At 44.6% G+C, this 26,248-nt stretch overlaps 1 protein-coding gene across 12 annotated transcripts in view; it reads right to left on the bottom strand.

The window, feature by feature from the left end:
• MSI2 (musashi RNA binding protein 2) overlaps window positions 1–26,248 on the bottom strand; it is a 1,965,164-nt gene that overhangs the window by 313,661 nt on the left and 1,625,255 nt on the right. The window contains exon 12 of one of the 12 annotated variants that reach the window (XR_013608601.1): window positions 9,974–10,077. The exons of the other annotated variants lie outside the window; for them this stretch is intronic. The gene's annotated coding sequence lies outside the window, so the exon portion shown is untranslated. The remainder of the gene's footprint in view (window positions 1–9,973; window positions 10,078–26,248) is intronic. 12 annotated transcript variants of the gene reach the window in all.

Genomic DNA, 26,248 nt, shown 5'->3' with positions numbered 1-26,248 from the left:
TGGTATGAAAGGATTCTACAAATGAAATTTCACATCTATTCTCTGGGGCCTTTGATAGCAATGTCCAACGTGATGTTTGACCAAGTATCCTCGCAGACCATCACTGATACTTTGGTGCCCCTATCAGAATGTTCCTGGTAGCTTTATAGTACTTTTGATTAATGGAAGCGCAACCATCAGCACTTTCACTTCATTGTGCTCAAGGCGTATGATCAATGATAGTCTGATTCCCCTATAGGGCTGACAGAATGACAAAGAAACCCATTGCCGCGTACTTCCTAGTGACAAATAACAGGAACAGCAGAATCAACGACTTCCATTTGCTTCAGCTAAATTGAGGCAATAGGCCCCCCAACTGCTAAGAACTTAGACATGGCACACAATACAGATTGGAATCACGTCTAAAACAAGAAATCCAGAACAATTAGTCAAAAACACATCAATTTGAGAACTTAGAAATGCCAGAATGGTACCCTATGGCCTATCGGTTACCAGACCATAAAAAAGTGCAGTGTACAAAAATCAGAATCAAAAGAAGAGTGTAGGGCAAGAGGAAGAGTTACAAAGCCCTTGCGGCTGATGAGAACTGCAGTATAGTGTGCCTTGGGGGACAGGTCAACGCTGGTATAACACTTTTCTGTATTAAAGGGATTTAAATGATGTGCTATCATTGTAGAGCGAGAAATTCAAGAATACAGTTCCAAAAATAATACATCGAACGAGTAAAATGGAAGAGAAATTAAATGTTGCGGTTCTGTTCTGGGTACGTGTAAATTGCAAGTATAACCATTACACGGACTCTAGCTGCTGAAAGGTCTTGTAGATGCAGCAGATTTTCAGACTGCCTAGGCCTAGTGTAACAGTTATGGGGTCCTAGCTGAAAACCACAGATTTTGCCATTTTCAAAAGAGGGAATCGTTCAAATACAATGTCCAGTTTTTTTTGGGCGTTCATGCTTCTAAAAGAAATAATTAAGAAATAACTTCCTCTTGGAAGCACATATTTCCCCAGAGCTTTTAACTATATATATTTTGATGAGGGGCATCCTTTGCCACAGACTAATTTTTCTAGGTTGGCATTGTGCAGCAAATGTTGGAGTACTTTGTTGAATGTCGCTGAAAGTCAAAACTGGACCCTATCAGTTCTTCTAACAGCAGCGTCAATGCTGGGTCCCCTTCAGCAAGCGTGCCCTCTTTCTCGTTGCATCTGAAACTTGCTTAAGCGAGCAGCCATTTTCATGAATGTTCTTTGCTTGCTGAACCAGTGGAGGCGCAGGTGCCTTATGTTCAGCACCAGGGCACAGACCCTACCTGCCGAACAGTCCTTGGCCACAGGGACAATGCCGCCCTTAATAGCCTTCAAGTGCTACAAGGGCATACGTGATGCAGCACACACGGCGCTGCAGCGTTTCTGAAGAGGAGTAAACTTACAGCCGTGTACAATTTTACACTTCTCTCGCTGTGCAGACCTTGCAGAGCGCCAGATGCCAACCTATGCTGAGTAATTACTGATTGCTACGGTAGAGTGAGAAAATCCAGCCAGCTCACTTTTCCCATGCGGTCCCCAAGCTGGAGTCTGGCTCGTTGAGATTACATGGCCTCGATTCCATTGAGCGTACATTTATATAAGTTAGTGAAGAAACAATGACAGGGGGTGTATTTTCAGCTGTAGACGGAGGCGGAATACATAGCATGCAAACTATATTCTCCAAGGCAATTCATCTAGGTCTCTCTCTTCTGCTTTGCACCACAGCACCACCACGATTTGATCAATGTCCCTCTTGACTCCACACCGAACAGCTGCTGTCCCACTTTTTACTGCTGTAATTTAGGGACATGATTGGCGATTAATTATGAGGCAACAGTTTTGCGGAGGCAGATTTAAGAGCAAGAAGTAATTTCAATATGTTCATCTGCTACAACATAAGGGGGGTTGGCCCAGAGCCTATCCGTGCACTGTGGACAAGTTGCATTATTCTCTTTTTTTTTTTAACAATTTTTATTTGAGTTTCACAATTATTACACACATCTCCCTCCCCTCCCCTCCCCGAAGAACAGGTACACATCATTTTTATTACGGAAAAAATATTCGTGAGCATAATCAGTTTTAAGAAAGAAAAAACAAATAAACAGGGAGAGCAATATCATACTTGCATCAAACAGCCGATAACATATTCTTCCTACAATCATTCCTTTTGAATCCAAGCTAGCAGTGGCGCCCAAATCTTCATACCCCTATTCCTCTTATCCCTCCCTTTATTTCTATAGATTGCAACCTCCAAGCTGCAGGTCGCAAGCAGCCTTGTTCTCCATTCTAAAAATTACGGTGGTATCGGATCTATCCATGCTGATGCCACGCATAGCCTGAAGACGGCCATAGCTACAAAAATCAGCCCTTGTATTTGTATTGGTCGAGTGATGTTAGATGTACCCAACATGACTTCTTCAGTTGTAATGGAAACCCTATAGTGTGCTATAATAGAGAGAAAGTCAGAAGTTTCTGCTAATACTTTTGCCAGTATAGGGCATGAAGCGAACATATGAACTAAGTCCGCCGCGGGGTGTGCGCATCGTGGACAGACTGTACCTTTCCCAGGCCCCCATTTTGCTATTTTGTAAGGAGTGTAGTAAAGTGAAAAAAATGTCTTATAGAACTGTGCCTGGAGTTTCATCGACATTAAGCAGGTGCGTGACATTTCGTAGGTGTCGAGCGCTGTTTGAGGAATCACATCGAGTCTAGTCTGCCATGCCGCCCCATGTTTGTCCATATCATCTGGTAACAGTAAATTCAGCCCTGCATATATTTCACCAATTCTTGGTGTTTTTGCTAATCTCAGTTTATCTATAATTAGGCAAGGTTGAAATCCGATACGTCCACCCGCTTTCTTTGATATAAAATCCCTTACCTGAAGAAATTTTAAAAAATCCCTATTCGTCATACTATAATCTGATTTTAATTCATCAAATGATTTAAATCTGTTTACTGAGAAAAAACACCCAAGCTGTCTAACCCCTGATTCAGTCCATCTCTGCATACATACATCCCGGAATATTTCTGGAAGGTCCATATTCTGTGACACTGGGGTGTAGAAGGAATATCGACCTAAACCTACTAGTTTTTTAACGTTACCCCATACTTTAACAACACTGGAAATGGTCTTAAATTTTACTTTTTTGAAATAGTCATCATTTAGATGTCGCCACAGACAGCCAGCGCTCCCATCCCCCAGGATCAATTCGTGAGGAGTGGGTATGTTGCGGCCATCTGGGTTGTCGATTAATAGACTTACACTATATTTTAGGACTGTAGCCCAATAATATAATTTAAAATTGGGGAGTGACCATCCACCTCGTTCTCTAGGTAAGGTGATCCATCTAAATGCTCTACGTGGTCTATTATATCCCCACACAAACCGTGAAAACATAGTGTCTATATTTTTAAAAACTAGTGGGGAAAATTCTAGACATATTGAACGGAAGAAATATAAGAACTTAGGAAAAAATAGCATCTTTACAACATTAGTTCTACCCCCAATAGTCAGATGTAAATTATGTAGCCGAAGCAGTTCCTTCTTGGTATGGTGTATGAGGGGCTCAATATTATCATCAACGATATTTTCAATTTTAGCGCTAATACTAACCCCTAAATATGTCGCCTTATCAGTTACCCTCGGATCCCTCATCCTGATTTTATTATTGAGCACTATCTGAGTTTTGCTAGAGTTCAGTTTATATCCTGAAACTCTACCAAAGTTGCATTATTCTCAATGATATATTATTATGCAACCCTGAGAACGCAGGAGCTGTTCAGAGAAATGATGGTGTTTACGAACATATGGACATATAGCCACAAGGCTTAATAAAATGGTCATTTTTAGCGTCAAGGCTGCAAGAGCATGCACTTGCGAGAGCTATTGTATCCAATAAGGGCTTGGAGCCCACTCATTGCTTACAATTTGTTGCCTTCACGTCACTATTCTTTGCAGCTTTGTTAATTGGACAGTGCAGGCCAAACATCACTTCCGATCGGTTAGTTGGAGCACAGACCAAGCACATATTAATTAAACATAATCAGTGCCCCTCCGCTGCTCCAGACGTGATTGAGGTATTATTTCTTTCCCGTTCCCACTTTCCCTGCCTGCTGCTCCCTCGATCACAGCTTTTTCCTTGTTTTAATTTCATCCAAGTCATTAACATTGGGAAAGTTTCCTAGCGCACAACTTACTTAGAGGTAAAACAGACACCCGCAGTGTCTTCTGATGCAAAGCCTCTCCAGCCTAACCCTCTGTATTAAAAAATCCCTCCCTTCTCCTGCCGTCCGTGGTCTTGGATTTTATTGCTAACCAAAGTGTGATCCTGTACTGACAATTCTGGTACAAACAAACGGTCTTCACAGGGCAAGTTAAAGCAAGTGGCTTGACCACACCTCGGATTAACACTTGGGCCTTGCCAGTCCTATTCCACTTAACCCCTCAAGCTTCAAGGATGAGGCTGCTGGTGAGTGAGGGCTTCAGATGAACTGGAGCGGAGAAGTACAGACCTCTCCCTCGAGTGGGCATTACATCAAGGTAGCTGCGGGCTTCTCAATGGATGATCTCCTGCCTCCAGTCGACCTGTGGGGTTTGTAGGATGTGCTAGGAGCCACACTCCTATACCTCTGTGGTAGGGCACTCCACCAGACATTGCGCTTAGTGCAGTTAACTTCTGCTGAATGCTCCAGTGCCATAACTCCAGATTGTATCCTGCTTTGTTCTCCTGGTACTGTTATATTGGCCCTTAGGGACATTGTCGACATTGCTAAGATAGCATGAGCTTCGCTGCCATGATGTTGCTTTTGCGCACGTTACTACATGACTTTGTTTTTGCAAGACTGTGCCTTTCACATGAGAACGGTCTGCTTTCGCGTTCTCTGCCCTTCCTGGAGTTTAGTCTGAACATGATGTGCAAGTTCGACCAACAATGCCCCTGGTTATTCTGTTCTGGTCAGTCCTTAGCACCTAGACATAACATGTTACACACAGCTGCATTACTGAAGACTCGTGCTTTGATATTACGTTGTTGCATGTTGTTTTAACACACTTGGAGAAAGCCGTTCCATGAAGAAGTGCTCCTCTGTTCCTATGATGTAAACCTTACATCCAGGCTTAAAGGTATGGGGTCTTCTGTCAAAGCCCAGAGACCGTCCTTTTTTTATAAAATAAACTTCTTCTGGTCAAGGGGAGAATTGTTAGGCCTAAAAGCCCGCATTTCCACAGTCTTTATAAAATGACTTCTCCCTTTGTATTCTATGGAATTGTAACCATACTAATTGTGCTGAGTTTATGCATTTTGGTGCTAGTAGTGGCACGTATACTGTATTGTACGGCACAATAGTTAATATAAACTATTTGAACTATTTCAGTGACTCTGCCTATTCTCATTGTGGACAAGTACGAGCGAATGAGTGAGCGAGTGAAAGAGTAAGACTTGCTCTCGCCATTCCTGAGAGAGTCGGGAGTGTTGTGTTCTGGGTTGTCTAATCATTTGTAGCTCCGTGATTTTTGGAGGAGAACAAATAAGACACTATAGCTAGTCGGTTTTGGATTTTGGGTACTGATGCGGCAGGTTGGTACACCCTTATTCACGGTGCTGTTTTCCTGCGCATAGTTCTGTGTATGTGCAGAATCCCTGCAACAGTACACTGTGTATAAGGTTGAGACGCTGACCCATTATCAGCCTTGGAAGGATAAAAAAGGCAGAGGTTATGCTAGAGGATCTGCCCAGTGGCGTAGCAAAGAGGGGGCAGTCCGACCAGGGTGTCACGAGATTTGGGGGTGGCTGCCTCCCCCACCCCTCTGCTCTTGCCTGTGGCCTTCGCAGGGCGGCAAAATCATGAATCGCCAGCAGCCCCTCACCCCACCCTCACACGCAGCAGCTGCGGGGCGGAAAACACAGGGACCGCCACGGACAGCCAAAGGTCTATCTGTGCCACTAGATCTGCCAACTAAATTCTAGTAATGACCAGTGCCTCTCTGCACTGAAATTTGTGTGTGCTGCTTCAGACGCTCTATGCGGCCGCACTTCCCCAAATACCTGGGCATCCCGTGGGATGTGAAGTTGTTTATCACAGATACGAGTTTTTTAGTAGTATAGAGGGCCAAGTAGCTGGATTATTCAGGGACAAGGGGGGGGGGGCTTTCGTTTCATTCAGCAACGTGTGTGATTTAAGTCTGTGGACGAAAAATGTGTGCACACTTTTAAGTTAAATACGCCCTATGCTGCTGTAGGGCAAAGGTGTTTTGTATTGTAAACATGAAGGCAAACTTTGAAATACGTACATCATGCATTCATACTGCAGAAACAGCAGTGTATCCTAGCATTACCTTCAAACGCATCACTATTGTGTCTGCGTGTGTGCATCTCTGTAACGAAAGATTTTTGCTGTGGTGCAATGATTTGTCAATTCAAGAAAGGGGGTTTTGCTTGTTGAAAAAGAGCCACATGCTGCATAAATACAGATTGACAATTATGATCTGTTGCAAGTTAAACCTTAGTTAGAACAAAAATGCATAAAATATACATAATCCAAGAGTATGAACTAGGAGCATTAGACATTATCCCGAGTGTCTCGCTGTCGAATCAACACCATCCTGTCACAGATGCTGTCGAATCACAATATGGTGCTTGCGGTTTACATAGCACACCATAAACTAGATCATCTTTGGAAACAGGAAGTGCTGTGTTGACTCTGCTATATTTGTAATCGCCCTATTCATCCCAGCATATCTGCTTAAGTCACTTACCAATAAGAGGCATACTTGCTAGGCACAAGGGCTTCTGGCAGCGTTTGATGTGTTGCAAACTTCCAAAGAGCCACTGCTGCTCCCTGCGAACTATAGCACATTACAGTGCAGCAGAATGTGGCTTATTGGTGCATTTTCAGTGAAATATCACCACCCCAGACCTGGCTATGTAAGGGTGATCTGCTGGCGTCTTTTTGTCTGTTACCCTTTAAAGCATCCTGATCAGAAATCACTGTGTTCGTCATGGGCGTTTAACAGTGATCTACTGCCCTCTTTATACCTGGTACCTCTTATAGCACCGAAGGCAGACCTCACTACTCTGGCTGTATAACAGTGATCTGCCGGACTCTTCAGGCCCGGTGACATTTATATCACCTAGTCAGACATCATTGTCTGGCCCTTACTGTCCAATAGTGGTCTACTAGTCTCTTCATACCAAGTACTTTTTAGATCACCCTAGTCAGACATCACTACCCCAGCCACGGCTTGTAGCAGTAGTTACCTGCCTCTTCATGCCGGGTACCATTTAAACTACTCAAGGCACTTTGTTACGTTTGTCGCCATAGTCAAACATCAGTAAGCTAGCCATCACCGTGCGTACAAAAGTGATCTACTGACTTCTTCATGCCTTGTACATCACCAAGGAGTATATCTCATCCTGCTATGCAAAAAAACAAAAAAGAATGCAAAAACCAAATATCTCTTACATGAGCGCGAGGGCTCTTTGGCTTTGTCAATTTTTTAAAGCCATCTTGTGCAACATGGCTGAGAGTAAAGACAAAAAAGCACTATGATGAGACCAACGTTAACTATCCTAGCACTTTCTCATTTTAGGTCTGGCATTAGACCTTTTGATTTTACCAAACGTATATGTGTAATATACTAACATAAAGGGGCTTTCAGTCTGTTCTTATGTCATTCACATTTTGCTTCCACCCACTACAACAAACAGAATGGAGCAGTGAGTCAATCTACTTAAGCCACTGGTTAACTTCATTTTGAGTGACTGCATTTTTCTGCTTCACAATGAACACATCCACAAACAATGTAGTTCCCTCAGTTCCAGTATTTTTGTTTACACCTTATAATGACTTTTGTGCAACCATTGTGTTTAGAGCCTGATGTAATAGCAGAATGCATTCTAGCACAGGGCACATTCCAGCTTTATCAGTTCCTGTCTCCTGCTAATGCTGCTTTACATTCCGTTTGGAGCCTCATTTGTTTATCTAACTAACAGCATTCATTTGAAGCTGTTCAGTATTAAGTTATCCACTTTTTACGATGTATGCAGCACATAAACAGAAAGCTACCATATTATACAATATGAATTTATAAGCGCACAGTTTTTCAGAACATGTTAATTTTGGTACTCAAGATTCACCAATGGCTGTTTATTAAACTTTGGCCAGGGAGAAAACAGCCTTTACCGCGGTTGATTTGCGGCACTTGTAACACTTTCATTCCTTCCTTCATTTTTGCCTTTTGTTTCTTTCTACCTTCTTTTGTTTATTCTTTTTTACTTTCTTCCTTTACCTTCTTTTTCTCAACTTTTCTTTCCTTCCTTTTCATCTTTCTTTGCCTTTTTTCCTTCTTGCCTTCCTTCTTTAATTTTTTTATTCTTTTCCTTTCATTCTTTTCTCTTTCTATTTTCTTGCCTTCTTTCATACATTCTTTTTCTTTCAGGCATTTTTTCTTTAATTTGTTCTTTTGTTTTTTATTCTTTCGTTCATTCTTTTCTGTCTTTTTTTCTTTCATTTTTTTTTCTTTGTTTGCTTTTTTCTTCTTCCTTTCTTTCTCCCAAGCAATTGGCTTTTTTAGGTCTGTGTTAGCCCAGAAGTTTTAATTTTATTAAAATGATGTATGTAACAATCACTTATTGGGGTTTTTGGGCACTTCACCCACTTGTCAGGGGTTACATCATTAATATATTTCTTCAACCCATTCACACATGCATCAATGGGCAATGCTTCAGCCCACGTCAGTCATTGGCTTCACTATGAATTATGGCATGCTGCCCTTTCACAATGGAGAAAACAGGATGAGGTGGAGGAATAGATACTGCACAATTTAGGTAAAACATAAATTGATTCCTACTTATACATAAACAGTACGTTCATATTTATTTGCATTAAGTTTTCTACTCACATATCACCTCCGAATCCAATTCACACAATATATTCTCATCTCAAATAAGCGAACGGTGTATGAGTAAACAAAAGGTACTTAAAAGCAACAGCAATCATTTGAACTGACCTATATTTCTCTTTGTTTAGTTCCCACAGTTTATGTAACAACAAGCACATGAGTGGTGCGCGCGCCACAGCGAGACATCGGTTTTGAATTATCGTGCACGCGTCTGGGCACGATAATTCAAAACAGATGGTGCCTGTGCGGGTAACCGCAAGCAATAGGCCGTGGGCAGAGCAAATGCGGGACATGCACCCGCCTTTGCCCAATTGCTTGCTGTTTTTCTTAAAAAGACGCACGCAAAGGCCAATAGGCTGTCCGCCCCCAGAAAACACACACACAAGCATGTGAAAAGTTATGGTGAGCTCCAAGAGGTTGTTTTGCTATTGCAGCGCATGCGGGCTGCTATAGGCTCAACCTAAAAACAGCATCTTCCTTTGAGACTTCAACCTACCATGAAAGATGCTTTTCTTGACATGCTAGCCAGTGCAGATATCACCCACCTCAAGGGGAACAACCTGGACCTCATTTTCACCACGCAGCCAGACATCTTTTATACTCTACCCAAATCATGGATTGGAAAAAATCATACAATTATGACTTGTTCTATAATTTATACAAGCCAACCAAAAACATAGCACATGAACTTTCCTGCAACCTAGCCTCCCAGAGAGTTGCATCTGACTCCTGCACTTCTACTGAAGAACTTCAATCAAACAGACTGTACATGTCTGTATTCACTTCAAACAACTGTTCCTGGAGAATATATTTATTAAAGTCAATGCTAACTCGTTACAGAAGATTAAAAACCAATGGACTCATGAACAGCTATCAATCTGGATTAAAACCAGTGCTTCATAACACTCTTCTGATCTTCCACAATAGCAACCCTTGTCTTCTCAACCTCTCTGCAATATTCAGCCCCATCAATCCACATGCCCTACTCGAAGCCCTCTTATCTCAAATAGGACTGAAGTAAATCGTTATACAGGGATTCAGACGTACCTGTAAGCAATGACCGCTATGGATCCAAACCACTTCAAGCCTTGCATGGCATGCCCAAAAGCTCCATCCTCTCACTAGTAATCTTCAATCTCTATATGGCGTCCCTAGAAGCAAAACATGTCGGTAGAAACATCTACAATGATCAATAAGATCGGTAGATACAATCCAGCTGTATCTAAATCTCAACTGACCATGACATCAAGCTAAAGTATTGCCTTGTCAACATACAAGCATGGATCTCCAAATTCTACCTCAAGGTGAATCCCATCGTAGATTTGCACTTACCGGCAGTGACTGCTAACAGTTCAATAATGGTTTGCAACAATGAATATGGACAGCTTCACTCTACAACTAATGAACTGCATGTTCCATATTGACGCCAACCTGAGCTTCAAACTCCACACAGCACAGAAAACAAACATGAACTAGTCCTACTCAAATGGATGCTACTTCTTCCAGAAACTGACCACCATATGACTTTATTACCCCTATAACCTTCCCAACTGCCTTCCTCTCTGAAGTGCACACTTTCCTATTGACCCTGCCCCATATTTTTCCCTCTTGCTACTGGCCTTTAACACCTTCTTACCCATGCTGCACTCGTGTACAACGCTCCCTTCCATTGCAACTAAGTTTGCATTTTATAATATGGGCATACTGGGGGTACTGCAATGATTGTGTGACCGACCGATGTGTTGGAACCAAGTGCCCATTGGCTGCTTCGTTGACCCTACCAAATCTATTTCTGCTTACGTTAGAGCATATGATTGGCTTTAATGCGTATACTGTAATGCTGCATTTCCTTAGGTTTTATCTGTAGGTTTTTGGTGTAAAAAGCCTATAAAAAATATATATTTTTTTAAAAGTTTGCATTTTAAAAATCAAATATGTACATGTAGGTGAAGCTTACCTATTTAATGTATATTACTCAAGATTATACTTAGTGGTGACATTATGGTAAGGTTTAGGTCAGTAATTAAACTTAATTTACTTTATGTCTACAAATACGTTGGTTTAAGGCTAATCTTACAAATGACATTCCTGCTATTTAAATATAATTAAATATAATTTAATGGAAATATAATTGAATACTATTTAATATATTAGGTGCAAAGGGAGGATGGTACAAGTACATTTAAATGTACCACGTAGATGTAGTTTTAACATTCCAATGTATCTATATATATATATATATATATATATATATATATATATATATATATATATATATATATATACACACACACACATATATATATATATATACACACACACACACATCACACACATACACACAGACACACACACACACACACACACACACATATATACACACACACACACACACATATATATACACACACACACACATTACCTACTGGCGGTCGCCAGTAGGTAGTTCTAGTTAGGACCTAGTTTCCATAGGAAATCCGCAACATTCTATTGAGAATAACTTTGGCGCCGGTGACGAATCTTTGCGAATTTCTCAAAGAAGATGGCCTGCTCCGCTCCGCTCCTTCCCTGAAAGTTTGGGGGGGATTCGTCAAGTGGGGGCTGAGATAAAAGGGGGGTCCCAAAACGTGTTTTCCCCATGTTATTTTCCATAGGACATTTAGACACGGCCACAGCTCGAACGGCTGAATGGATTTATAAGAAATTTGGTAGAAAGGTAGAGTCCGGCTCGCAGATTACGCTTTTCTTTGAATGGTGTAAATCTGTTCAGTAGTTGCTGAGAAAATTAACTTTGAAAAAATATATATTGGGCTACATTGGGCTATATATATATGTTAGAGCCCAAATGTAGCCCAATGTAGCCCAAAGATGGCCACCAGAGACAAAAAAAACAAATGTAGCCCAAATATCAGCCAGATGTAGCCCAACTATAGCCCAATGACAGAATGTCCCAGAGTGTTCTAAATAACAACTAGAGCACTAACAGTCTTACTTATGACAAAAGTATGGCACACCTGAAGTCATCTTGATTGGAATAAAGTGTTAACACTTAAAACATTTAATTTGCAAAGGAACAAAATGAGGGGGTTCATTTTGCCATAGAAATTATGATTAGTGCTGAAAAAAGAAAAATTAGGGCACATTTTGAGTGACTTCTCAAATCCTCTTATATTTCATTAAAAAAATTCTGATATGCAGTCTCCCAAGATGGCCACCAGAGACAAAAGAGCCCAAATGTAGCCCAAATATCAGCCAGATGTAGCCCAACTATAGCCCAATGACAGAATGTCCCAGAGTGTTCTAAAGAACAGCTAGAACGCTAACAGTCTTACTTATGACAAAAGTATGGCACACCTGAAGTCATCTTGATTGGAATAAAGTGGTAACACTTAATACATTTAATTTGAAAAGGAACAAAATGACGGGTTTCATTTTGCCATAGAAATTTTATATATATATATATATATATATATATATATATATATATATATATATATATATATATTCACTGAAAAAACCATAGGTTTTAAACACGTTATAGTTAGGAAGTAGCATTTAAAAAACCTATGAAATTCACTGAAAAAACCATAGGTTTGACACCAGTTCTAGTTAGCTGGAAATTTTACTCGCATAAAACCAATGAAATTCCCACGTTATAGTTAGTTGGACTCACTATAACTTGCGCGTGCAATGCACTGCTGATGACGTCACATATTACATCACTCATGACATGGTCAGTGACATGAGTCATGACATCACTGATGACACCATCCTTGTGACAGACCTCTTTTCACTGTAATGTAACCCTTGAAACACATATTCAAAAATAGAAGCTAACATTTTCAAAAAAATGGAGATACCCATACCAGTTACAACAACCAATTCAATAATTCCACCATCTATATACACATCCACTCATTGATCAACATTTCTATATAGTCACTCGTACATATACTCACTCATGATATGTAGTGATATACCTATACATCCTGTTACACACCGACAGTCATCCAAAAGATACTCTCACACATATTCACACATGCAAATAAACTATTGAATATCCATTTATTTGCATATGCAGCTATACACGCACAGCCACCTTACTTCTATGGAAACTTACACATACTTACTCTCTTAAACAATCACTTATAGAAACACATGCTTATCTAAACAGGAACTCTTACAATCTCTTTCTCTCACATATTCTCACTTATATACATCTATATTCACATATATTAGATTAAAACATATGTAGTTACTGATAAAGACACTAGTGAGACAGTCATTCACTCACTAACACACACATATACACACTCTTCTACCCATACAGTCCTGCACATATGCTGTCTTCAAAACACATACAAAGATAGAGTCAGTCATTCATACATCTATGTGTTAAGTAATACCCCCACCAAACCATACAAACACTCATACTGATACTAACAAAAACATCTAATAACCCATATACATACCCATGTAGCTACTCACCAACCCATGCAACCACTTGTACACAAAGTGAAACACTAATACATATATTTAAATATTTAAACATTACTCTCTAATATATGTATTCACTAAGATGCACTTAATAAACCAGTTAACCAATCAATTTTGTTTTTTTAAAACATCCAAGTAATCACTTATTTAAACATTTATTCTTGCATCAACTTTAACATATACACATATAACACATTTATTTTTTAAAAAGACACACATTCACTGGATAGTGTCATCAGGGATGTCATGACTGATGTCACTGACCATGTCATGAGTGATGTAATATGTGACGTCATCAGCAGTGCATTGCACGCGCAAGTTATAGTGAGTCCAACTAACTATAACGTGGGAATTTCATTGGTTTTATGCGAGTAAAATTTCCAGCTAACTATAACTGGTGTCAAACCTATGGTTTTTTCAGTGAATATATATATATACACACACACACACACACATATATATACACACACACACACACATATATATATATACACACACACACACACATATATATATATACACACACATATATATATATACACACACACACACATATATATACACACACACACACACACACATATATATACACACACACACACACACATATACATACATACACACACACACACATATACATACATACACACACACACACACATATACATACACACACACACACACATATACATACACACACACACACACACACACATATACATATATATATATATACACACACATACACAGAAAAGAAGCAGAGAACTCTGGGTAGTTCTCAAGTTTAGGTGGAAAGCAGCTCCTGTATAGAGCACCCTCAACACCAGTGACACTCTAAATTTGATCGCCTCAAATGTATGATTTTCTATCAAAGTCTTTAAGCATAGGATTAGCACAGTGCCATCCACGCCGAGATAGAAAGGGACAAAGTCTTTTGTCAATTATACAGCAAAGTCTTTAAGCATAGGATTAGCAGAGTGCTATCCATGCCGAGCTGTAAAATGGCCAAAGCCTTTTACCCCTCCAGGCACTGTATTACAGTTTTGGATTGGTAAAATACCATCCAAGCCAACCTGAAATGAATAAAAGCCAACCCTGACATATGTTTTGCTCTCAGAGCTCTCCAGAGTAGTATAGCTTTGTCCAGACACTGGGGAACACCCATTATAAGTAAAAACAAAAGGCTTTCAGGCATAGTGTAGTTCATAAATTATGCAAAAAAGCAGCGGAGAACTCTGGGTAGTTCTCAAGTTTAGGTGGAAAGCAGTTCCTGTATAGAGCACCCTCAACACCAGCAACACTTTAAATTTGCTCGCCTCAAATGTATGCTTTTCTATGAAAGTCTTTAAGCACTTTATTAGTGTGCAAACTACATGCACCAGCAAGCAAGAGAAACAGGAAATAATCAGTGTAGTAGAAATAAATAATGCCTAAACTTGTAAACTGGTTATCCTTTGATCAAGGTCCGAGGTAAGGACCGTAACGCGTTGGGCATGGTACTGGCCCTTTCGCACAAATAAAGAAACACATGCAAATCCCAAGAGTGCGAGCTTTCATTTTGCTTTATGCAACACTTGGATCAAAGAATATATAAATTATAATGTGGTGATGCTGGTTAGGTTTCACTTTGCAATACGATCACAGACCCCAAAGATGGTCCCTGGATTCACACTGATAAATCCTTAGCTCAGTCCTGGCAGAGTGGCAAGGAGCAGTCAGGCTTTCCTAGAGGAGCGTGTTAAGCATTTCCAAGTACCAACATGGACAATAAGTAACTGACAACCTTAAAGAACTCCAACACCAATTTATAAAAATAGGATGTAGTTTCCTCTTAATTTAGACACCAAAACGAACGAAATAGTATACATTTAACAGGAGTTATAGATTTAAGAAACAAGATAGAATCAGTGAAGAAAAAGACAGTCAAACTTTACCACGGAGGTCAATGGAGAAAACCCCTAGTGACATTCAGTCATTTGCACGTTCAGTTACTTTGTACCCTTGCAGGGTAAAGGTGGTGCGGGTCCCTGGACCAGGTCACAACAGTCAGTTCAATTTTACCTGGCCTGTGGACCCCAGGTGCAGAGTTGCCCTGGCTGTCCCTGGTGCTCAACGGGAGCCACAGGAGAGCTGGTTTCCTGCTTACACAGTGCTGCAGGGAACAACATGCAAAAAAAGACAATGGGGTTGTTTCTAATGGCAGTCGAAGGACATATGGAGTTTCCTCAAGGTGCAGCGTCAAGTGCAGGGGGGCAGTTGCCAGGTCGCTGACAAACAAGACTTGGCAGCGGTAAGTATTCACATTCAGTCCAGAGTGGCAAAGAGCAGTCAAGTTTTACCAGAAGAATGTGTCCAGCATTTCAAAGTACAAACATGGATGATAAGTGCCTCCAGGGTAGGATGTCATGTAAAAATAGGCAGGGACATTTTAAATGTTTTATATGCTCTGGTGCGGGAAAAATTATCCATTTTGTTTTCCCCCTTAGTAGCATTTTAGCTCCATAGGCTAACATGGGAATACTGTAATATAGTAACACTATTGACAGGAGCGAGCTAAAATATTTCAAGTACTTAAAAGATTAGTAATGATAAATTCAACAACTTGCCACTTAGGAATTTATCATAACTAATACAGAAAAGAAGTTATAGAACCTTGCTTTCTGTGACCCAACATCCATCCTTCTAGCAGCCTCTCCCGATCGGCCAACCTGGACAGACTTAGCCAAATTGCTCTGATGAAGTGATAAGTGGCCTGCACAAAGACAAAGCATATCTTGTAGGGGGAGATCTGCAGCGACAAGAAAAGGCAGGAAGGGGGCTGGGTAAACAAACTGGTCTTCAAAGAAAGCAGGACAGTAAGGATTCAGGCCAGGTCTACGCCCCTCTTCCTGTATCCCCGAGCCAGATGGGAGTCCCTAGATTGGAATTTGTAGAAGGCCTGAAAGGGGAGTGTTAAGGGAACTAAGCCACACCAGTTGTTTAGTTTAGCCAGATCTAAACCCCAAGAAAAAATGTTTTCCATCTTGATTTTAAAGTACAGTGCTTTGTGGGACAAGAATATGCCACATGTTAGAGGAAGTGGTAATGCTTTTTGATGGCACCCTGTCCCCCATTCGATTTTGCCAGATGCATTGTGGGAACTGTAATCCCAACTTCCGAGGAGCAACTCAGACTCTGAAACCTTGGATTGTGTTTGTGGACACTTTGAACCCTCAAGAGGAACTTTAGGAAGAAGTTCCAGATGTTTGGAAAAGTTCTGAGCAACTTCTGCAAAAAGCTCCATAAGGTGAGCGACCGGGCGTCTAGAATCATCAAACCGTGTCCCGGCCTGGCAGGTTTAACCTGCTGTAAGCTGCAGAAATCTAGACTTCCAGGAGTTAAACGGGGCGATGAAGCCGGCATGAATCCGACATGCCAGAGCCGCCTGACGTAGAGCGAAAAATCCTCCAGAAATGGTTCTAAGTGTAAAGGTAACATTTTGACCACTCCACCACTGTCAGTCTCAAACTTCGACTTTGTCCAGGTCAACCACGACCAGATGGCCCAATTTGGCACCATTGGGTTTTAAACACTAAAAAGTATTTATTCTTTTTAAAAAAATCATATCTCCAGGTCCCTACTTGGATTTTATTTGTTTTGGTGTCCTGTTAGTCATAAAAATATTTTCTATTCTGATAAATTGGTTTTGGATTTGTATTGTGTGATGTGTCTTACTTATTTAATATGCTAGTGTTTTTAATGCTTTACACACCTGTCTCCTAAATTAAGCCAGCCTGCAAGTTGCTAGCTACCAAGGGCTGAGCAAGGGAATCCGTTATGGAGAACTCGTCTGGGCCTTATATTGTGTTGGTGGCCTTATTGCTAGTGGTAGTAACATACCTACCCCTACTAATAATCCACTTTCCAACAAACATTGCTTGAGAGTAGCTGTATGGCTTTTTTTTTTTTTTTAACTCTTTATTCGTGACTGTTACAGGATATCAAGCAGTTCTGTGCATTTTCTTATCATAGCTTACATCAGTCTTTTCCATTTTCATAACCATTAACTCGTGGGAGCATTACATTTCAGTTATAAGTTGCTTGTCAGATCAATCCCCGGATACGTTCCATATATATTCTGTAAACTCCAGAATCATGTCTTACATAAGCATCACACCCCAACTGTCTCTCCCTCCCCACCCGCCCACCCACCCTCTGTCTCCTGGTCGTTCTCACTCGTGCACCCTCCACCTCAGGGCAAGGTGGCTCTGTCTATTTGTAATGTGGTAAAAGCCTTAGGTCTGGTCTAGCCCTTGTGAGTCGCAGTGGTGCTCGTGTTCCTCGGCCCCCTCCCGCCACCTATGTGAGGTCACCCCACCGGGTCTCCGGAGCTGGCTAGGTCTGTCTCTTCCAGGTCCAGCAGCATCGAGTCCCATTCCAGAGCTATAGGATATTTGCACTGGCCCTTGCTCTCCTCTTCTCGCAGTGCCGCGGATTCTGCTTTGCCCCATTTCAGTAAGTCGCTGCGCCATATGTCTATTTGGGGGGCCCTGGGTGACTTCCATCGCATGGTGAGTACCCTGATCGCCAGCACCAGTGCCAGGTCCATAAGTCTCAGCTGTGCTTTGCATGTCTTGGGGCGTTTCCTGTTCCCCAGTAGGCACGGTGACGCTCCCTCAGGGATCTGGAGTGTTGTTATGGAGTGTAGCGTATGCTTGACCGTCTCCCAATAAGTGTGTAACTTCGGGCATGACCATAGCATGTGGAGAATATGTGCTTCGTCTTGGTAACATCTCGGGCAGCAGTGTGCAGTGTCAGGGAACATCTTATGTAGCCTCTGGGGTGTAAGGTAAGCTCTGTGGAGAACCATGGCTTGTATGAACTGAAACTTAACATTCCTGGACACCCGTCTATGATGGCCTAAAATAAGTTTCCATTCCCCGTCCGTTATGTTTTCACCCGAGTCCGCAGTCCAGGTCTCCCTGAGTGTAGCAATCGGCGAAGGTACATGCTCCCTGACGCCAACATATAGCCACTTCACTAAGTGTCCCCCCGTGCCCATGTAGTATAAGAGGTGTACTAGTTCATGTTGTTCCGGTTTTGTACGTTGTGGGGCCCAAGCCCGTCGCACGTAGTGTGTCACTGAGGCGTGTAGTAGGTATAAGCGTGAGGGTGCTCCCGTGGCTTGTATAAACGAGGTGTGGTCCAGCATGGTGTCGTCGCCGAACAGGTCTCCCACCCTGTCCACCCCAGTCTCCGTCCAGGGTCGTAATCTGCGCAGTGTCAGGGTCCCCTGTGGTGTCGGGAGTCCCAGTAGCGGTATATTGTCCGCATATGGGGAGGTCCCAGTCGAGTATGACAGAGCTTTCTTCCAGCAGGTCAGGGCCACGTGCAAAAGGGGGTGACAGTCCCTAGGGATCCTAGCATTGGGCAAGAGGAGGGAGTGCAGGTCTCCACGTGCTACTTTGTCCGCCGTGTAAGCGATCTCATGCAGATCCTTGCCCGCCACCCATCAGGTCAGCCATTGGAGTTGGCTGGCATAGTAGTAACTCCGCAGGTCTGGCACTCCCAGGCCGCCCTGTCTGGTGTTCAATTGCAGTTTTTTAAGGCTGATCCGTCTTCTCCCCGAGCCCCATATAAGTCTGACTAGTAGTGCATTTAGCATGGTAAAAATCTGACGCGGGAGCATAACCGGCAGGTTCACGAAATAATACAGTATGCGGGGAAGCAGGACCATCTCGAGACCGTCACTCGTCCCATCACTGATAGGGGTAGGGACATCCAGAAGCCTATGCTGCCTCGCAGGCCATTAAAGGCCTTACGGATATTACCGTCAATCTGGGCCTCCGGGTCCCGGTAGACCTGTATTCCGAGATATTTGAACGTGGTCGGCGCCACTTGGATTTCGTGAGCCCCGAACTGTACAAGGGGGGGCTGTCGGCCCTCTCGAAAGAAGAAACCCAGGGACTTCCCTGGGTTTATAGCCAGCCCAGATATGACCTCAAATCGTCTAAACATATTCGCCAGGACAGAGTGGTCTCCTCGCAGGTTCCGGAGGAACACCAAGATGTCGTCGGCATATATTGAGATCATGTGGTCGGTGCCTTCCACCGGTATGCCGTCCTCCGCAGCTCTATCGCGAAGTGCAATAGCCAGGGGTTCCAGCGTCAGCACAAACAGTAGTGGCGACAGTGGGCAGTCCTGTCGGGTGCCCCTGTGGACTTCATAACCGTCCGACGTGTGTCTCCCCGTGCGTGCCCTGGCCGTCGGGCCTGTATATAATAAGCAGATCCACTTTAGAAGGCCATCCGGGAAACCAAAGCGATGTAGAACTTCGAACATGAAGTTCCACGTCAGGGAATCAAATGCCTGACGGAGGTCTAGTGCTATACAACCAGCGTGTGGTAGGTTGTGGGGTGTAGTTGTCATGAGAGCGTGGAGTCGCCTCGAGTTCTGGGAGGTACTCCTCTCTGGGAGAAAGCCACATTGGTCAGTGTGGATCAGGCCAGGGAGGTGGTGTTGGATCCTCATGGCAATAGCTTTACTAAGGATCTTATACTCCGTGGAGAGCATGGAGAGGGGCCTGTAATTACCTACATCCTGAGTGTCCCTACCGGGTTTCGGGATAGATATCACCAGGGCCTGCATGGTGGTAGCCGGTAGATGGCCAGCCTCGTACGCCGTGGTGTATATTTTCTCCAGGACAGGGGCCAGTACATCAGCATATGTTTGATAAAACTCCCCTGGTAGGCCATCCATGCCCGGGGTTTTGCCCCGATTAAGCGAGTGGATTGCTACCTTTATTTCCTGCTGTGTTATAGGTCCGGCTAGAGCCTCCTGGATTCCAGGGGCCAGCACTGGGAGCGTCAGGTCATCCAGGAAGTCCGTCATTTCGTCCCTGTCCACCACAGAGGGGGGAGCATAGAGGTTCTCCAGGTGAGTCTTAAATACAGTGTTGATTCCCAATTGAGTGTGTATCAAGTCACCCGCCGCGTTTCGGATAGATGTTAGTGTAGGGCTCTCAGGGGCATCCCGGACCAACCGGGCAAGCAGAGCCCCGGACCTGTCCGCCTCTGACTGTTGTCGTTTCAAATAGGCCCCGTAGTCTATCACTCTCAGGGTCTCCAGTAGTTCAGCATGTTCAATATTACACTGCTGTAGATCAGTCCGTCGGCCAGGGTCTAGCCCCACCGCGTTTTCAAGTTCACGCATGCGCTTCTCTACCTCGCATAGCCTACTGTGTATTTCCTGTCTGGCTCCCACTAGACGGCCTATAGCAGCCCCTTGTGAGAGTAGCTGTATGGCTGAATGGAAAAACCATTATCACTCTAAACTAGAAAGGAAGTGCTTACCAAACACTCTAAGAAGACACTTATGGCTACAAATGGTCTTTACATCGCACAAGGGTTATAACAGAGAAAAGACAATCAGAGCAGGTCACTTCAAGTTCCTAATGCACTCAGGACTTTCAACTAGACCATGCTTGAGAAGGTGTCTCTTCAATCAATCATTATATTTTTAAAGCGCGCTATATACCCGTGAGGGTCTCAAGGCGCTGGTGGGGGGGAAGGGGGGGCTGCTACTGATCGAAGAGCCAGGTCTTGAGGAGTTTTCTGAAGGCCAGCAGGTCCTGGGTCTGTCGTAGGTCGGTGGGGAGAGTGTTCCAGGTCTTTGCGGCAAGGTAGGAGAAGGATCTGCCGCCGGCAGTGGTTTTCCGGATGTGTGGAACTGTGGCGAGATTAGCAGAGTGGAGGCTGCGGGTGGGGGTGTAGGAACTGAGACGGTCGTTGAGGTATGCTGGTCTGGTGTTGTGTAGGGCTTTGTGTGCGTGGATGAGGAGTTTGAAGGTGATCCTCTTGTTGACGGGGAGCTAATGCAGGCCTCTCAGGTGGGGTGTGATGTGGCTGCGTCGGGGGATGTCGAGGATCAGTCGTGCCGAGGCGTTCTGGATGCGTTGCAGCCGTCTCAGTAGCTTGGTTGTTGTTCCTACGTAGAGGGCGTTCCCGTAGTCCAGTCTGCTGGTGACGAGGGCCTGGGTGACGGTTTTTCTCGTGTCGGAAGGGATTCATTTGAAGATCCTGCGGAGCATACGGAGGGTGTTGAAGCAGGACGCGGAGACGGCGTTGACTTGCTTGGTCATGGAGAGGGCGGATTCGAGTATGACACCCAGGTTGCGTGCGTGGTCGGTGGGTTCTGGGGCTGTTCCTAGCGATGTTGGCCACCAGGAGTCGTCCCAGGCTGATGGGGTGGGGCCGAGGATGAAGATCTCCATCTTGTCTGAGTTCAGCTTCAGCCTGCTGTCCTTCATCCATTCTGCGACGGCCTTCATTCCTCTGTAGAGGTTGGCTTTGGCGGTGAGGGAGATGATCAGTTGGGTGTCGTAGGCGTAAGTGATGATGTTGAGGTTATGTTGTCGTGCGACGTGGGCGAGTGGTGTGGGGTCGGCGGGTGGGCCCAGGGCGAGGGTGGTGGTCAGTTGGTCCTTGGTGACCTAGCGGCGTGGCAATTGTTGGGTGCGGTGGTGTGTGGTGAGTTTCCTGAAGGTGAAGTGGACGCATCTGTGGTCAGTCCAGTGGGGTTCGGTGGTGTGGTTGAAGGAGACGTGGGGACTTGCGGAGAAGATAGGGTTCAATGTGTGTCCAGCGGCGTGGGTGGGCGTCGTCACCAGCTGTTTGAGTCCGAGGTTGGCGAGGTTGTCGATCAAGGTGGTGGAGTTTGCGTCGTTGTTGTTCTTGAGGTGGAAGTTCAGGTCCCCGAGGAGGAAGTAGTCCGTGGAGGTGAGGGTGTGGGTGCTGATGAGGTCGGCGATGGTGTCGCTGAACTGTGGTCGGGGTCCGGGTGGTCTGTAGACGAGTGTTCCTCTGAGGGTGGTGTTGGGGCCGGTGTGAATCTGGAAGTTCCATGTGCTCGGCGGCAGTGAAGGTGTCGTCAGTGTTGGTTGAGACTCTGAGGGTGTCCTTGTGGATGATGGCGATTCCCTCTCCCACTCCGTTGGTGCGGTCTCTGCGGGAGATCTTGTAGCCCTCAGGGATGGCTATGGCGATGTCTGGTGCCGAGGTGGCATTCAGCCACGTCTCCGTCAGGAAGGCGAAGTCGGGGTAGTTGAATCTAGGAGGTCCCAGAGTTCGATGGCGTGCTTGCGAGCGGAGCGGGTGTTGAGTAGGATGCTGGCTTCTCTGGTTGATGGTTTGGCGGGCCGGATGCTGGTGAAGCTGCAGTTCCGGCAGGTGAAGGGCCCTGGGTGTGCTTCGGGATGGCCCGGTAGCAGGAGTGATCTCGTCCGGGGTTGAGTGCGTGGAGGGTGCTGGAGTCGTAGTGCAGTCTGGTGTTGTGGCGGCTTCAGGGTCTAGGGGTTCTGGCGCTGGGCGCGGTCCAGGCGCAGACAGGCTCGTCCGAGCAGCTGGGAGGCGGGAGCGGGGCGGCGATGGGGCGTAGCCGCAGGGGGCAGCAGCGGGAACAACCGAGGACACAGAAGGCAAAAAGGGGGTGGGGCAAGCAAGGCGAGCAGATAAGGTCAGTACAATGGGAGAATTAAAACACAGACACGAGAGAAAATAGGCACCAGAATGGGGGCACAGTAAATACAACCAGGGATACAGAGGCAAAAGGGGGGGGGGGGCGCGGCGGGAACTAAGGCTGGGCAGTGGAAGGAGTGGGCGTGAGAAGAATACAGGCACGAAGAGTAAAGCACAATAAGTACACGGCAAAAGGATGCAAGTTATGAATTACAGGCGCAGGAGGCTCTGATCAGGGGCAGCGGTGGCAGAGACAGCGGTCTCAAACTCGCGCTGGCAACAGCGGCGAGGCTTCGGGACCGGTGGAGCCGAGTGGGGGCGACCTGGCTAGCAGGCGAGTCAGGAGTCACCTGACTAACCATCAAACAAATTAAGGATAAATCTGATGATCAGTATGCTGATCGTTTGAACACCATGCACTACTCTACCACAGGTCTGTTTTCCATGACGATTGCACAACTGTCAGTCCCATGCCTTTTTTCCCAAATTTGGTAAGTCATGTTGCCCCACCCCACTATGCTTGAAAGAACATCCTTTTGTTATATTTACACTTCCCTTACAAGTGTGATGGCAGGACCATATTCAGGATCCTGACCTTAGCTGGGAACTGCCTAATTCTTTTACTCTGTTTCAACCCTAGATACCTATATAAATCTGCCCTATATTGTGTCCCTCCACTCTTCCAAATTACACACAAAAAGTCTGTCTCTTGTCAGACGATTTATGATGCAGACTTTCTATCCTATAAGCAACTAATCTTTGGACTTTTCAGTGCTGTGACCTATGGAATACGACATGATCACCTGTATGACCCTTACTAAAGATCTACATAGTGAGAAAATCACAAAGGCCGCAAATCTCAGGAGTGATGTTGATTACCCCGTCCTCCGGACACCCAAATGTGAAAGCACCTTGTTTTCTGTATTTCCGGAAGTCAGTTTATCTGATGTTGTCTCCCTGTATAGCCAAATCAAGACAAGGTCTCCAACAGATGTCATTCCTGCTAAAATGGTTGCTCCATTAGGTAATCTGCTCTCTACAGGTATTCAAATGGTGATTGACCTCTCCCTTAAAGAAGGGCAAGTGCCCAGTGATTGGAAAAAGGCGATAGTGAACACTATTCGGAAGAACGCGGCGCTGCCATGGTCGGATCTTTCCAATCTCCGCCCGATCTCTCTCCTACCCCACCTTAGTAAGGTGACCCAGAAGCACGTGAACACACATGTGTCTAATTTCATCGAGGGAGCGGGCGGTCTGGACCACTCGCAATCTGGGTTCCGACCTAATCACAGCACCGAATCAGCCCTCCTCTCCGTGACCGATACCATCAGGATGGCACAGGATAGAGGAGGTTCTATTATTCTGGTGCTGTTGGATCTGTCCGCTGCCTTCGACACGGTGTCACACGAAATTCTTATCGGTCGTCTGAAGAGGGTAGGGATAGGTGGATCTGCTTTGTCCTGGCTGAAGATTTTTCTCTCGGGCCGCTCACAAAATGTCCGATTGGGCTCCCATTTTTTCATCTCTAGGGAGCTCACCAAGGGGGTTCCTCAGGGCTCATGCCTAAGCCCCACACTTTTCAATGTGTATGTGGCCCCCTTGGCCGACATTGTGAGAGAATATGGGTTCACGCCCATATCGTATGCTGACGACACCCAGCTTCTGTTTCCTTTCCAGACCCTGACGCCAGCAGTTAAACACACCTTTGCTGCGGGTATGAGAGCTGTAGCCGATTGGATGACCTCCAATTGCCTACAATGTAATGTGGGCAAGACGGAGGTCATGCTTTTCGGAGAAGCCCCTCTCCTCTGGTCACCCGACTGGTGGCCTCTGGACTTAGGACCTGCTCCTTGCCCCATACAGGTAGTGAAAAATCTTGGAGTACGGCTTGACCAGTCACTGCTTTTAAAAGATCATGTAACTCAGGTAACGGGATCTTGTTTTAGGGTCATTGGGCTCCTGAGGTGTGCATTTCCGTACCTAGCAGATATCCACAGGAAAACACTGGTTCAAACGCTTGTGATCAGCAGGTTAGATTACTGCAACGGGCTTCTTTTCTCTGCCAACGAGGAACAACTTGGCAGACTAGAGGTAGCCCAGAACACGGGAGCAAGACTGGTCCTTAACGTCCCAGCCAGATCCCCCTCTCGCTCTCTTTTGAACGAACTCCACTGGCTGCCCATTCGCCAGCTGGTCAAGTTCAAAATTTGCTGCGTAATCCATAAATGCCTGTTTGGTACTGGTCCAAAATACTTGACTGAAAAATTTAAACCCTACGAGCCAGGTCGCTCTTTGCGCTCTAGGAACCAATTGTTGCTTGAAGTTCCGCGGATTAAGAGGGAAGGCAGGGTGGTCGAGCACTCTCTTATAGGGGTCCCACTCTCTGTAACACCTTACCCCTCACCCTGGGACAAAACTCCAACCTAGGAGCCTTCAGAAAATCCCTAAAGACACACTTGTTCCTGACAATCTAAACCCTGCATCTTTCTTGTTTGTTTATTGGTCTCTGGCTTTTGGTTTATGGTAAGAACATAAGCGCGGAGATACCCCTACGGGGGTCGAATTCCTGCGCTATACAAGCAAATAAATAAATAAATATTGGCAATATCTGCTGGTTCATTTTCTTCACAGCGCTTAACATTTCATCATTAAAATGGTGAAAAAATTGGTCACTGGACAGGATTCTGCCCCTGTGCAATAGTCTAAACACCCTTCCCTACCCCCTATCTTGCACGTTCTTTTAGGTATTATTCATTCAAAATGTGCAACATTGCACTATACTCTATCAGGATAAATTGAACTTATAAACTCTTTGACCACTAATCAATGTGTTCTCAAATCGCAGTGCTTTTAGGGGTTGAACTCGATTACTGAACATAGCGTATCACCTGTTTAAAAAAAAAAAAAAAGTGCACCTTCCATTCTGGTATTTTTATAAGGAAAACTGCTGGAACAACGCAGTAAGAGCCACGCTTGCCATTCTAACACAAGCACAACCATGCTTGCCTGAACCACGCATCTGCCTTAATCAGGAAAATGTGTGGTTAAGGCAGATAAAGGTCTAGTGTTCAGTATGGGTGGGGAAAAGGGGAGGAAGCGTCATAACAGGAAGCTTCAGATGCAGACAGGTAAGTGGGGCTGGGTTTGGGTGGTTAGTTTTAGGGGAGGGGGTGGTCACGTTTAGGGCTGAGGGGGGAGTCTGGGTACTTTTGGGAAGGGGCAGGGTTTTAGGACTCCGGGCGGGGAGGGGGTTGGGGTAGTGTTAAGGGCTGGGATTGAGAGGAGGTTTTAGGGCTCAGGGCGGGGGGTTGTGGTACTCTAAAAAACAATT

This window comes from Lissotriton helveticus, chromosome 3_1 (assembly GCF_964261635.1).
Source record: "Lissotriton helveticus chromosome 3_1, aLisHel1.1, whole genome shotgun sequence".
Taxonomy (NCBI): Eukaryota; Metazoa; Chordata; class Amphibia; order Caudata; family Salamandridae; genus Lissotriton; species Lissotriton helveticus.
This window is presented reverse-complemented; position numbering and strand designations above follow the sequence as displayed.